The following is a 13664-nucleotide window of genomic DNA, read 5'->3' as shown; positions in this document are numbered from 1 at the left end:
ACATCAAGAGTCTAATATTTTTTATACTTTTAATTGCTAATAATCCAAATTATATTAAATGTACCTAATTAATTAATTGATATAACTTATTATGTGACGCGTGGCTTACGCGGAAGAAACGGAAACAAATTTTCATACTAATTATCGATAATTTCCATTATGGAGACCACGATATTAATCACCAGAACAAATATAAAATTAAAATAAATTTCAGTATCTGTGCATACTGTCACTTGACGGAGTTATGTAGCTAACGTCGTACATTATTCTGTTCAAAGTGGGACATGACCTTTTTACGCATGTGGCTTACGACCTTCTGATTTTCAAAGGAGTGTTAGATCAATTGGATATTTTCTGTCAATTCCCCCACCCGCCCCATGTGCCTCGTTTTTAAGACTATTCCTGTAGTTTTTCGTCATTTTGTATCACGAAGTTGAACTCCTCCTTAACAAACTACGTGGTTTATAGAAGGACCCTTACTGAAGTAATGCGTAATTTTTTTAAAGAAAATATCACCGATAATCGATGCGTAACGTTATAAAATATTAAATGTAATCAAAGAAGTCATTTTTGAAAATGGTGTGGTTTACGATCTCATTGAACTGAATGAATGACATGTCAATTTCGTATTGACATTTTTTGTTCACCATAGTGTTACATCTTGACCTTCAGATTACAGTTGATTTTCATTTGTATTACCTCACATTCGAAACAAGTGAAAATTAAGTGATATCAAAAATTCAAAATAGAACCTTATCGTTTTAGATTCATGAATTATTATTTAATTACTGAAACAATATTAATGTAAAAACGAATATCTTTCTGTATGTTATCAAGGCTAGTTAATCCACTTGAGTCTTGATATGATAGGAATGCCAACATTGTAAGAAACACCAATCTTCAAAAGTACACCGAATTCGGTGTAATTTGGAGTTCCAACATTTTTGAGACACGCAAACAAATGAAGGCAAAATGAAAATTATCATTGTTGAAAACTAAATGCAACAAATTTCACACCAACAGTTTTTTGTGAGAAGGCTATTTCAAATAGAGGTCAGAGTTAAAGACCTATTAAACTTTGGACGACAATCAACAAAATTTAATTGTAAGATTGGCGCCTATCGTAGATCAGAAATCCCGTGACGGTCGATGCGGAAACGATCGAAAGACGACTCAAAGAGGCACGGGTGCTTTCTAGTATCTACATTTATACAAAGTACTACGATTCTCGGACCGCTCCAGCTGCCAGGAGGTTTATTTCGAGCCTCGAATGTCTGCACGACCAATGTGGCGTGCAGAAACTGCACTAGTGAACTCACACAACGTTCCTTTAATCCCAGTCCCAGTTCCAGTATCAGTCCTAGCTACTGGATAAAAAGCAGCCTTGACTAGAATCCTCTTTCTCCTGAACACGCGACAAACACCTTGCACGGAACGAAAGTTCAATCAAAAGTTCAGTGTCGAAGTTGTAAGTAGAATCGTTTGCTAGAAAGTATATTTAGAGAGTGCAAGTTCCCTACAAGCATAATAGGAAAAGTTTATAATATTTTGTTCTAGGAGTTTTCATCAAGTGGCACAATTTTCATTTTTCGGTTGACTCAATATAGCTCTCAACTTTTACTATAATATTTTCGTCTAGGTCTACCACAGACTAATGTGTTTGAAAAAAGTAGAAAAGGTGAGTATTTTAAACTCAAAAGTGACTTAAATTTACTACAATTTACACAAAAAGAGGGCTGTTTTGTCACTAAAATCACTTATCTACGTGTTATGTGTTTGTCTCCATAATAAACATTTTTTAAACGAAACAGATCATCCGCTTTTTTTAAATCTTCAAGTGCTTTTTTGTTTTGTAGATGAAAAATTTACTTTCAAATACTTGGAAAAAATAATTATAATCATTGCAATTCCGTTTTCAATATTATTGCGAAAAAGTAAATCACAAGCAATTCCAATTACTTCACTGAAAAAAAACCTTTTTTTGTTACACCTTAATTTAAGTTTGTTTCAGACTTAAAGCTAGATTTCTACCCTTATTTTTCTTAAAAGAAGACCGTAAACCTATTTTTTGACTTAAAGCAAAACAATTGATATAAAATGGAATTACACCCGAAACATTACCCTATATCTTAAACCTATCTATCTTCATGTGCTTGAACGTTCGATTGCATCGCTACTTTCTCTAGATCAGGATGAATGACGAGAAAGAGCGCTAGGAACTTGAGTGGCGTGATTTGGAAGCCAAAATCTTTCAGATTTGTTGGATAAATGGAAAAAGAGAGCATCTGTTTCAAAGATGCATAGACGTCTTTCAGGGAAGACTGATATATGATTTGGCAACACTTAGGGAAAAAGTAGTGATAAAAAATGTCTCCATTTCCTGAACACGACATGGAGCCGACCACAAGAGACTCCTGCATCTGCACGCTGGTCATTTATATAACGGGAGTGATCTAAAATGTACAGAATCCAATTACTCTAGAAGATTCATTGCTGAAATTTTCATTAAGTCTGCGAAAGCACATTTTTAGTTTCCAAAGCCTAAATTATTTTGTAGTACACCAATTCCACTTCAAATCAGGCAGAGAAGTCCAGCTTAGGACGTCAGAATGATTTGGTATTTGGATATATCATTCCATGGTGAAAATAAAAGAACACATAATTCACGGTTTATTCATACCAATTTTTTTGGATTTGGTATAATCATTCAAAGATTAATATGAATTCTCAAAAATTAACAGAAAGATGTTCTCAAAAACCTAGAAAAGTTCTATAAAAATATCTCCTGCTTGTTTGTTACATTTTGCATCGTTTACGATAAAAAATAGAAATTATATTTGAAGAAAACATTGTTTTTGCCAAACTCAAAAATGATTAAGCCCGTATAGAACTCACATCATGTAAGCAGAAACTGTTGACAAAATATAAGATAAAATAAAAAGGTGGGGCTTTCCAGAGAATCTTCTTTTTTTATTTCATCTAATTTTTAAAACAGGAAACGAAGATTTATAAAAAAAAAAACCTGACCCTTTAATTTTTTTCAATATTAAAAAAAATTTGTTTGCTAATATAAAAATTACATCTCATCAGTTTAATGTGAGTGAAACTATTTTTTAAGCCGGGATATTTTTTTCTATATATTTTTTTTTCTTATACGATACAAGTTATAACATAACAATACCAGGTGTTTCTGTAAAACTTTTCAAGATGTTTCAACGTTTATCTGAACCTTTTTTTACCCTTGGTTGCTTTCGATAAAAATGGAAAAATTTTATTTTTTTAATATATTTTTTTATGTGAAAGCTTTGTTAAAAAAAACCTACTACTACATTCCAAATATTAAACATTCAAACATTCGTTAATTAACGAAATTTTAAATAATAAGCTTAAAACAATTTTCAAGAAATAATTAATACTGTCAAATTCAATGCGCTTAAAACTTTTTTTTAATATACGAGTATGTATACAAAAACTTTCCAAATCAAACGATTTTAAATTAAGTAAAATATTTTAAATGACAGTATTTATAATGAAATAAAAAGGAATTGAACATGTATCAGAAGCTTTCAGAATATAAAATTTCAGACTAAAATGTTGAAAATTGGATTATGTTCATTAAAAAGAAGTTGAAATTGTATCATTTCTGCTTCGATGCTTTCTAAATCAAACAATTTTGTTTTGAATTAGAAAATCTCGAAATTGAAAGATTACAGATTCAAATTTCGCTTAACTAAAAATGACCAAATTTTCAATTAGAAATTCATTAACCTTTAAAATTAAATTATTCTAGAAGAACTTTCAATATAAAAAGTAATTTTTCATTGAATATATTAAAAATGAAAACATTTCTTTCACGAAACGTTTAAAATTAAACGAATCCGCACTTCGCTTAAAAGCAGAAAAAAGTGTAGTCGAGAATTCTGTCATTACTCGAACTTTTACAACTTTCATTATTTTAAGTAAATTTAAATCATTAAAATTTTTTAAAAATTCACATTGTTATAACACTTTTAAAAACTGAATTATTCCAATTTTATTTTCGAAATTAAAACTGACAGAAAGCGAAACTAATTTTTTTAGCATTCAACATGTTAATTGAGAACTCTAAAATTACGACCATTAAAAATTAAAGAAATTATTCAATTACTGAGGGATAAATTCCAAATGGTTTAATTTTAATCAATTTTTAATTTAATTAACACAGTTTTTAACTTTTATTTTCAATTCATTTAATGTTTAACATTTTATTTCGAATTATTATTCATTCTTGAAAATTGTAATAAAATATTGTTTAATTTTAGATGATTCATTTTTGAAAATCTTCGACTAAAAATGCAGCAACGTGAAGATATTACATTGAAGAAAAAGAAACGAGATTGCAATGTATGATTTCAAAGCGTGAATTTGCACAATTTTACGCCTTTCAATTCGAAATGCTTTTTTTACGTTGAGTTCGAAATTTTCAATATTTTGGAAAATTTTTAAGTAAAAAATAATTCCATTTTGAAAGCCTAGTTTTAAAATCTTCTGATTTTTAGGGATTAAATTTTAGAAATTGTTTAATTACAAATCATTTAAAATGAAAATTGTACAACTATAAAGCCTTTCAATCTGATATTCTACGATTTCAATCAATTTTAAAAAATCGAACATTTTTGTAAATTTAAAGTTAAACTAAACCATTTAGAATATGCAAATATAAAATTATTTAATTTATAACTCACTTAAATTCATACCAAACAAACTTGTGAAATTTGAAATTGAACAATTTTGAAATATTTAATAAGAACATACTCATCGCATTTTTAATATTTAAATTGGAAACCAAAAAGCTGTGAAATCTGAAACTCAAAACTTCCAAAAATTAACCAAAATTAAACGAAAAGTTTTCTAATTTAAACTTTTAAAGCAAAAAACTTTAGTATAAGGGCCTCAAAAATTCAACTGTTTTAGAAATGCGTATTCGATAATATAATTTTAAGTTAAAATTATATAAATTATTAAGATGATATACATATATTATTAATAAGTATGATATCATGTAGTATTAAGTGACATTCAAAGTATTAGATATACTTTTTTACCAAAAAATATCATTTTTGTCGAAAACTAGATCACTGCCATTTTAACCGTTAAAAATTGAAGAATAAAATTTTTTTGAATCTTTAAACATAAGGTTTAATTATTTTTCAAATTTTGCAGATGATACGCTTTCTAAATTAGAAACTTTCAAAATTAATGAATTCAAACTTGACTGTTAAAAATTAAACAATTGCAAACTTCATTTAAAAATGGATGCTTCAATGTGGACAGAATAAATGAATGGTAGAGCATTATATATAATATGGGTTTAAAGTTGCTAAAGGTAAGAAGTGGTAAGAACCCACCCTCAACTCGTGATGCCAAAGAAATATATAAAAATATAAACAAGAGTACCCAACTTATTAGACGAAAGAGATATCAAGCTGGAGTTACAAACATTTATAATTATGCAAGCTGAAAGATGAAAGACAAACAAATGATCAATATTTGCGCGTCCATCAAACTTTTGCTACATTTCCTCAGAGCCCGTAAAGTTTTGAGCTGCCTATATTTATTCTGCGGTTGAGAGCTATGCCTCTAATAGAGATAAACGAGAAATGAAGTGCGATACCGAGTTTAGTCTAGGAGTTTAGTGCTGATTTGAAATGCTACTTTTTTTGGGTTTGTTTATAAATAATCACCAAAGCCGCTACAAACTAATGTTTTTAAAAAAAGTAACCAATTTGAGCTAAAAAAATAAGACTTAAAGTATTACTGTAATTACTGCAAAATGAGTCCTGTAATTTCAACAGAAACACCAATCCACTCAAAAAATTTGATTCCATTACCAAATTTAATTTATTGACTTGTATCTACAAGATTAGATAGAATTGTGTTTGCTAAATTCGGAGGTGAAAACTCACATACAATTCGTAGAATAAATTTTACAAATTATGCGCAGACAAATCATCGTCTTCATCTAGTCTTCAGTCGCCAACTATGCTCAGCAGTTTTGGTTTTCTGCAGTTTTCTACATCTCTGGTCAAAATTTTAGGCGAATGCGAGCGGTTCTAATGGAAATCCGGCTGCAGGCGGTAGGCGATTTTAGAAACTTAAAAAACCGCATGATTGTGTACGTCAGACATGAGAGTTAGGGATCATTTATAAATTACGTAACGTTTTTTTCTCTTGTTTAAATAAAGATGAGAATATAATTTCCGTGAAGTGAACAGTGATATAGCGATATCGAAAAACGAAAAACGCGTTACGTAATTTGTGAATGATCTCTTAGGGTCATTGGGGATTCGTGACGATTTTATTTTTCAGGAAAATAGGAAATGAATTTTTTAAATAAAATGAATATACCCGAATGAAAATACTTCGAATTAGTTTCGACTTGAATTGTCCCCAATCAAGACATGTTGAAGTCGAAAAGTTCGACTTGAGCATGTCTCAGTTTTGAGACGGAGCCAGACTTCAATTTATGTCTTGAATACAAGTTTATATGTCTTGAAGACATATATTTACGTATTGAGTCGAATTTTTATGACTCTTATTTCTAAGTAGAAAAGATTCGTTTTCAGAAAAGTTTATGCCGACCATCTAAGCCCAGACAAGGCTCGTCTTGAGATAAGTAAACGTCATCTTAGCCAAGACAAGGCTCGACTTAAGACAACTAAACGCCGGCTTACCTGTCCTGATCATAAAAGTAAGACGAAGGCTTATGTCTCGACTCAGTTTTGAGACGCAGCCAGACATCAACGTCTTGGATACGAACTCAAGAACCAAGTCGAAGTCAAGTCGAAGCATTTTTACTCCGGTAAGTACCATATTAAATTCAACACGAAAGAATTTTAATTCCCAACCTTTCAACTAAAAATATTGCAATTTCGAGAAAAAAGGTGGATTTTAAATTAAAAAGATAAATTTTCAACAAAATACTTAAATTTTTAAGCAAAAATATGGATTTTCAACTAATATGATAAATCTTTAACGAAGAAAATTATTTTTTAACACAGTAATTCAACTTTCAACCAAAAAATACCAATATTCAACAAAAGAGATGAATTTGAAATTTTGAACCCAAAAAAAAATCAATTTTTATTTAACATACTAATACCGTATTATACACTAAGCTCTTGCTTTCAGTCACCCCGATCTCAACCTTCCTAGAACTGCTGGCTCCAACAATTTCTCAGGAGAGCAGGGCAAGAGCGGTTGCGACATTATATATCTAGATTATATTTCGATTGAAAACGAGTCAGGCAGTCCTCACTGTTTACGTTTATATTCCCCCGAAATCAGTAAAAGGCCATTTGACGGCAACCCCCGACACTTGACTGAAAGCGAGACTTTTTTGTAGTTCAATTTCTGTTAAAAAAACAACGAATTTTCAACAAAAAAGATCAATTTGCAGCTAAAGCTGAATTTCTAACTAAAATTATGAATCTTTGAAAAACAAAATTATTTTTTTTGTAAATAGTTAAAATCTCAATTAAAACAGAGTAGTATTGATTTTCAGACAAATAGTTACACGGAGAAAAATGTATATACAAATGTAGATGTTTAAAGGGTAACATTGTCCCACATGGAATGCAGATATTCATACCAAATATCTATTATCTTTTTATGATGTTAGGCGTAAAAATATTTTTATGTTAAACTGAAACACATTCAGATGTTAAAATCTTCCGAACGCATGCGCATCGCATACTGCAATTTCACAGCTATATTTGACGGCTATATATTTTCAATATTTTACAATTATGAAATATTATAATTTTGGAACATTTCCAAAGAATCAAAATTAGCTATCTCTAATTAAACATATAAGATGTTAAGTTGTTGACCAGGGTGTAATAATATTCTTGTATATGGAAGTCAAAATTTCAGTCAATTACTGGTCAGTTTACTGAAATTATGTCTGAGAGATTCTCAGTACATATATGATAGACGTTTCGACTGTGCGTCGACAGTCCTCATCAGTATAAAATACTTCTTTCTTCGAAATTGTGCACCTGTATGTGAAATTTAATTTGTTAGTTACTGAAATGACTCCGTCTGCTGGACGGACTTCAATAAAGATTGAGATTATTGTTGACATTGAAAAACACACACTTATCACATGCCGTCCAGGATGCCGTCCGTCTGGTACACGGCATGTGATAAGTCTGATCTTAAGTTTTAGTTGAAGTTTGACTCGAACACATTTGACAAAATGTTTATAAATTTAAAATAAAATTTTAGTTTAAGTAACCTAAAACAGATAGAATTTTAAATGCACATTCATTCATGTGCGAATATTAAAGTTTAATTTTAAATTCACAAATAAGTTATTAATTCATTTATTAATTGACTGCAAAAATAAGTCCACTCCTCAAATATTTACGGACGTTATTTGGCATAACCATACATGCAATATCTCAGATATTTCAGTTGAACATTTCGGATGTTTTCGAGTAACATCTCACTTTTTATTATCTACAGATGCTCACTTTAAACTTCTAGATTACTGTCCTGCAGTTAAATATAAAATATGTTAATCCTAAACATCTAGATGATACGTTTAAACATTCATTTTTCTCCGCATACATTTTTAACCAAATAAGATGAGATTTTTGACAAAGAAAGCTAAATTTTCAACTGAAGAAATAAATTTTCAATAAAGAATGATTAACTTTCTGCTAAAAGAAATAAACTTTCATCAAAGGAGTTCAGTTTTCCAGCTAAAAAATCAAATGTTTTTAATAACCTTAGGCTCTTAATGCCGAAAAGATAAATGTCCACAAAAAAATTAAATTCCAATCCAGAAAGGTGAATTATCGAAAAGCTGAATTTTCAGCGAAAAAAATAATATTTGTCAACCAAACATTTTCAATTAGAACCAAATATTTCCGCTTTCAAAGTAAGGAGACGAATTTTGAACCAAAATGTGAGATTTTTAACCAAATAATTGAATTTTTAAACTAATTTTATTTTATTTTTATTTATTCAATTGTTTATAAATATATTTTTCTTCAATAATCTTCAAAAACTCTGCTAATCAAAAATTGTTTAATGTCTTTTTCTACGAAAAAAACTGACTTCGTTGAACTTTGTCACATTTATTCAAAAAAAATGTATAAAATTTTGGATTGGAATTGACTTCAAATTAGAAATATAAATAAGGTTCTTAGAACGAAAGTATGTATTTTTAATCCGAATTTTTGAAAGCATCACGGTGACTCATCAAAGAAATAGTTGCTTCGGAAGGTACAAAATGTAATTCAAAATACAATTTTTGATTGAAAAAGCCTGGTTCGTTTGTACTTCTAATTTTAAATACAATTGTTGAACATAACAAAAAAAATCTTCCCGCGTCGCGGAAAGTCTTGTCCCGCGGTTCGCACGCGAGTCCAAGTTATATTAATTTATGCACGTCTGGCTGGTACTGCCTATTCAGATATTGCAAATAATGTACAAATTTTATTTTTTATGATTACTTTAATACTTGCCCCTTATTTTCGAATTATTTTTATTCTCAGAAACAATGCAAAAAGAATCATCATATAAAAAAATTGTCTAACTTTTTATTGCAATTTGTGTCGTTATACATAAATTTAATTTATTCATTTTCCATTTTATTTTTTACGATTTAAACTAAAAATATGCATCCAAATGTAAAGGGGCTCGAGGAAAAGTTGTAGATACAATTTAGGCGAAAACTTTTATTAGTTAGAATGATATTGTAGCTCTTGTAGTTTTTCCAAAAAATTAATTTAATTTTATTTTGAATGCATTCTTATAATAAAAGTTTATTACAAATTTGTAGAACTTTTTTGAATGCACAATTTTTTGTCATTTATGTGTTTTCCCACCTTGCATTATTTTTCCAAAGATTTGATTTTTTATTGTCAATGTTATTTTTGACGATTGAAAGAAAAACTACACATTCTATCATAAAATAATTTAAACAAATTTGTAGATCTTTTCTGTTGTTTTTTAAGGATAAATAAAAAACTACGCGTCCTATCAAAAAGTGAATAAAACAAATTTGTAGATCGTTTTTGCGTGCACAATTTTTATCCATTCATCTTTTGTCGTATCTTGCATAGCTTGACCGCAATATGCAATTGTTTATTTTTCATTATTTTTTGTGCTGTCAAAATTTGAATAAAAAATTTTTCAAAAAATTCAAAAAGTTCTTATGATAATATTGTAGTGCTTTCAAAAAGTAACATTTTTCTTTTCTTGGCTTTTTTCATATGGTACGTTATTTAGCTTAAAGTTTTGATTTTCGTTTTTTTTTAAATTTTGTAAGCGATATAACTGACATTTTTTTTTGTTTTAAAAAAAAGTTATTAGGAGAAAATGTTCATCTTTTCAAGTACTATGAATAATCGTACAGAGAATGTTTCAATCTTGAAAAAAGTGTTTATCACTTATTGAATTGAAAAGGAGATCACTAATTGAATTTTTATCCAAAATGGCTGGTTGACGAGCTTGACCTTTAGTATTGGACAATAAAAGAGTGTACCAAATGCCAATATAATAGATTAATGTTTTTAAAAGTTATCACGCTCACAGACAGACATACGTATAAACAATAAGACAAACATACAGACATGTACATTCGTAAACCCCTGTTTTCTCTGATAAGAATGTAAAAATTTATCAAAAATAAATTTGCTTGCAAAAAACATTCTAAAGCTAAAAAATCTCAGTTTTTCCGAGAAAAGGCATTACAAAATTATTATATGTAGAATTTTTATAGAAGGAAATCACATTTATAACCACTTTATTAATAAAAAATAAAATAAATAAAAATAGTGCAGGTCATATGAACCAGAAGCGCTACTGCCTGAGTTATCAACCGACGCAAATTGTTTTTCGTCAAACTTTGTACATGGGAAAACTGTTGGCAAATTAATATTCATGTAATGAGCTTTCATCAAAGAAATTATGAACCTAAACTAAAATGAGCAATTTTCGGACCCCCTACTTTATGTACAGCAAAAAATCGCTTGTAAATTTTCAAGGTGAATCTTTTTTATATAATTTAAATTGTCTATAAAGATGTAGAATGTTAATAAATATATAATTTTCTTTTATTCAAGTATTAAATCAGGAACTCTGAACAGTATTTTTGTACCGATATAGAGAAAAATAGCTGCCTATTTTGAGTTATTTTTTATTCGTGACCTATTTAAAAATATCATTAACATTATCTCTTTAACCTTGATTTTTTCCGCGCGCAGACAAGTATACGTATGAATCATAAGTTATGGTATCACCCTTCCAGCTATTATGTATTTTTATAACTTTAATTAATGTTCAAATGTGTGCTGAGGCTGAAAGTCCTTGCGGAAAATTTATGAGTGAATTATGTTGCGATAACTGTCACAATGGACTATGTGCAATTCGCATCGGCCTTTGGTGATTACTTTCATAATTAATGTTTTAATATATCCTTTTCAACTTTTTAGTTTTAAAAATTGTGCAATTTCACGTCCATTACAAATTTCTTAGAATTTTACAAGAATTTAAAAAACAACTTGAATTATATTTATTTCGGTTAGTGAGAAAAAACGTAGAATTTCAGGGCCAAGTGGAAGCTTTTGCCGAAATATAATTGAGTGTAGTATTAATTCACCAAGGCACGTTTTTGTAATGTGTTAAAATTTTTAATGGTTTCATTTTAAACAAATTCCGAAATTGATAATATGCATGTGTAAAATAAATTTTATAAATATGTGTTTACATAAAGATATTTGAAGATTATCCCAAAAAATAAGTGATTTAATTTGATATTATAATTTTTGGTACAGTGAAACAAAACATATTTCATGCGCAGTGAAAAGAGATATATTTTTAATAGCTTTAACAAAAACCCGCATTTCCATATAACCTTGTTTGACAGTGTGACAGTGTGTAACACAACAACCGCCTATTCCCTTATCAAAACATGTGTTGTTATTTCTACAAATATATGTTTTTATTGCAGACGATGTCCCACAAACGCTTGGAGAAAATACATTTCTTAATGGATTCTGAAGAGCTGTTATTTCAAAATCCTGCAACTCATTTTTTGTACAATTGGAAAAAACAACTCCAAGTGATTTAAGTTTAAAAGGAGAGAAAAAACTAATAGAGTGAGTGTGAAAAACTCCACCTGCAAATAACTGTTGAAAAAAACCAGAAAAACTTGCATTTTTCTGGCCAATAAAATATAATTTACGCTTATAGACTTTTTTATTTAAAATAATCGATTATTCATTTTTACTTAAATAAAGGCCATTAATTTACAGATATAAAAATGTTAAGTTTTCAAAGATAAAAATTGAAAAGAAATTGTAGGGAAACTCTCATTTGAGTAGCAATTTCGCAAGTTTCAAATTAAAATTTAATTTAAAGCTGTTTTCTTCATATTATATTGGCAAAACCTGCTTGTCTAGCTGGCCTGGCAAAAAACTTGTATTAAAAAACGTATGCAAATCATTTACTTATAACACTTTTGCGATTTCCAAGTAATTAAAAAAATGTTGAAAATGCTATTAACTTTTTATTTCTTAGATTTTCAAATACACAATTAATGGTTCTAAAATTTAAAGCTTTTGAATATTAGAAGATCGATCTCTTAAATTAGGAAAATATTCAAATAATAACTTTTATTTTTAAATAATAAACATCTTAAACGTGGACGTGCACTGTTTATAATTCGACAAACAAGAAGCATCTTTGTGACCTAAGTAATTTATAACTTTTATTAACTTTCTTAGACGATTTTTTCTTTTCGCGTTTTCTCAAAACTCAAGATTTGCACCCTGAACTTTATGAATTAGGTGCTCTTCCTCATTTACCTAACGTGATTTTATTTTAATAAAGATGGAAATTAAATTACCCCTAATACAAAAAGTACAAAACGGCATACATAGAATTAAATAAAGAATTATTTGATAAATTTTCAAAACAGGAAGAAAATCTTTAATTGAAAAAAACCATTTCTTTGAATCAAAGAAATCTCTTTCACTGAGAAATAATGACAGGGTTCAAAGTACAAAAAAAGCTTAATAAAGGCGATACAGGGTAACTGTTTCATGAAAAAGGGGAAAAATTAAACATGATTTTTTACATGAAGAAAAAAAAACAATATTCTTTCTAAGAAATGTTGTATTTTCAAACACTGTTAAATGATTTTTTAATGACTTCTGTCATTAAAGAATTTTTTAAATTGGATTTTTTTTAATCGAATAAATTCCCACCCGAGAGCTTATTGAATGACTATGTAGTGGCGAAAACATTACTTGACAGTAGTGACCCGGTTTCGAAAAAATCGAATATTTTCAAAATCTTGTTTTTATAAATTGAAATTTTTATTTATTAAATTCACATGTTAAATTCATCAGTTCAATACTGAAGAAAAATAAACTATTTTCAACTGTTTAAAATTCAAATATAATTTTTCTTCAATTTGCAACAGTTCAATTTGCATCAGTCAAAAATTCAATTATAAATTTTCTTCAGTTTTGAACCATTTTGATTCTTAAAAATTCAACTAAAAATTTAACTCTTATATGTTTAAAATCGCCCTTATAATCAATAACATTTTTTTCCTTTTAAAAAACCTTCATGAATAATTAAATCGTAAGAGTTTTTTATCCAAA

The 13664-nt window shown here is 28.6% G+C and overlaps 1 protein-coding gene and 1 long non-coding RNA gene across 2 annotated transcripts in view; one reads left to right on the top strand and one right to left on the bottom strand.

The window, feature by feature from the left end:
• Positions 1-13664, bottom strand: part of LOC117168051 (RNA pseudouridylate synthase domain-containing protein 2-like) — a 485526-nt gene that overhangs the window by 446972 nt on the left and 24890 nt on the right. The window lies entirely within an intron of this gene.
• On the top strand, positions 1349-12165 carry LOC117168054. Its single transcript, XR_004466453.1, has 5 exons — positions 1349-1468; positions 1558-1678; positions 5984-6116; positions 6606-6841; positions 12005-12165. It is a non-coding gene; the product is annotated as an uncharacterized LOC117168054 (long non-coding RNA).

This window comes from Belonocnema kinseyi, chromosome 2 (assembly GCF_010883055.1).
Source record: "Belonocnema kinseyi isolate 2016_QV_RU_SX_M_011 chromosome 2, B_treatae_v1, whole genome shotgun sequence".
Classification (NCBI taxonomy): Eukaryota; Metazoa; Arthropoda; class Insecta; order Hymenoptera; family Cynipidae; genus Belonocnema; species Belonocnema kinseyi.
This window is presented reverse-complemented; position numbering and strand designations above follow the sequence as displayed.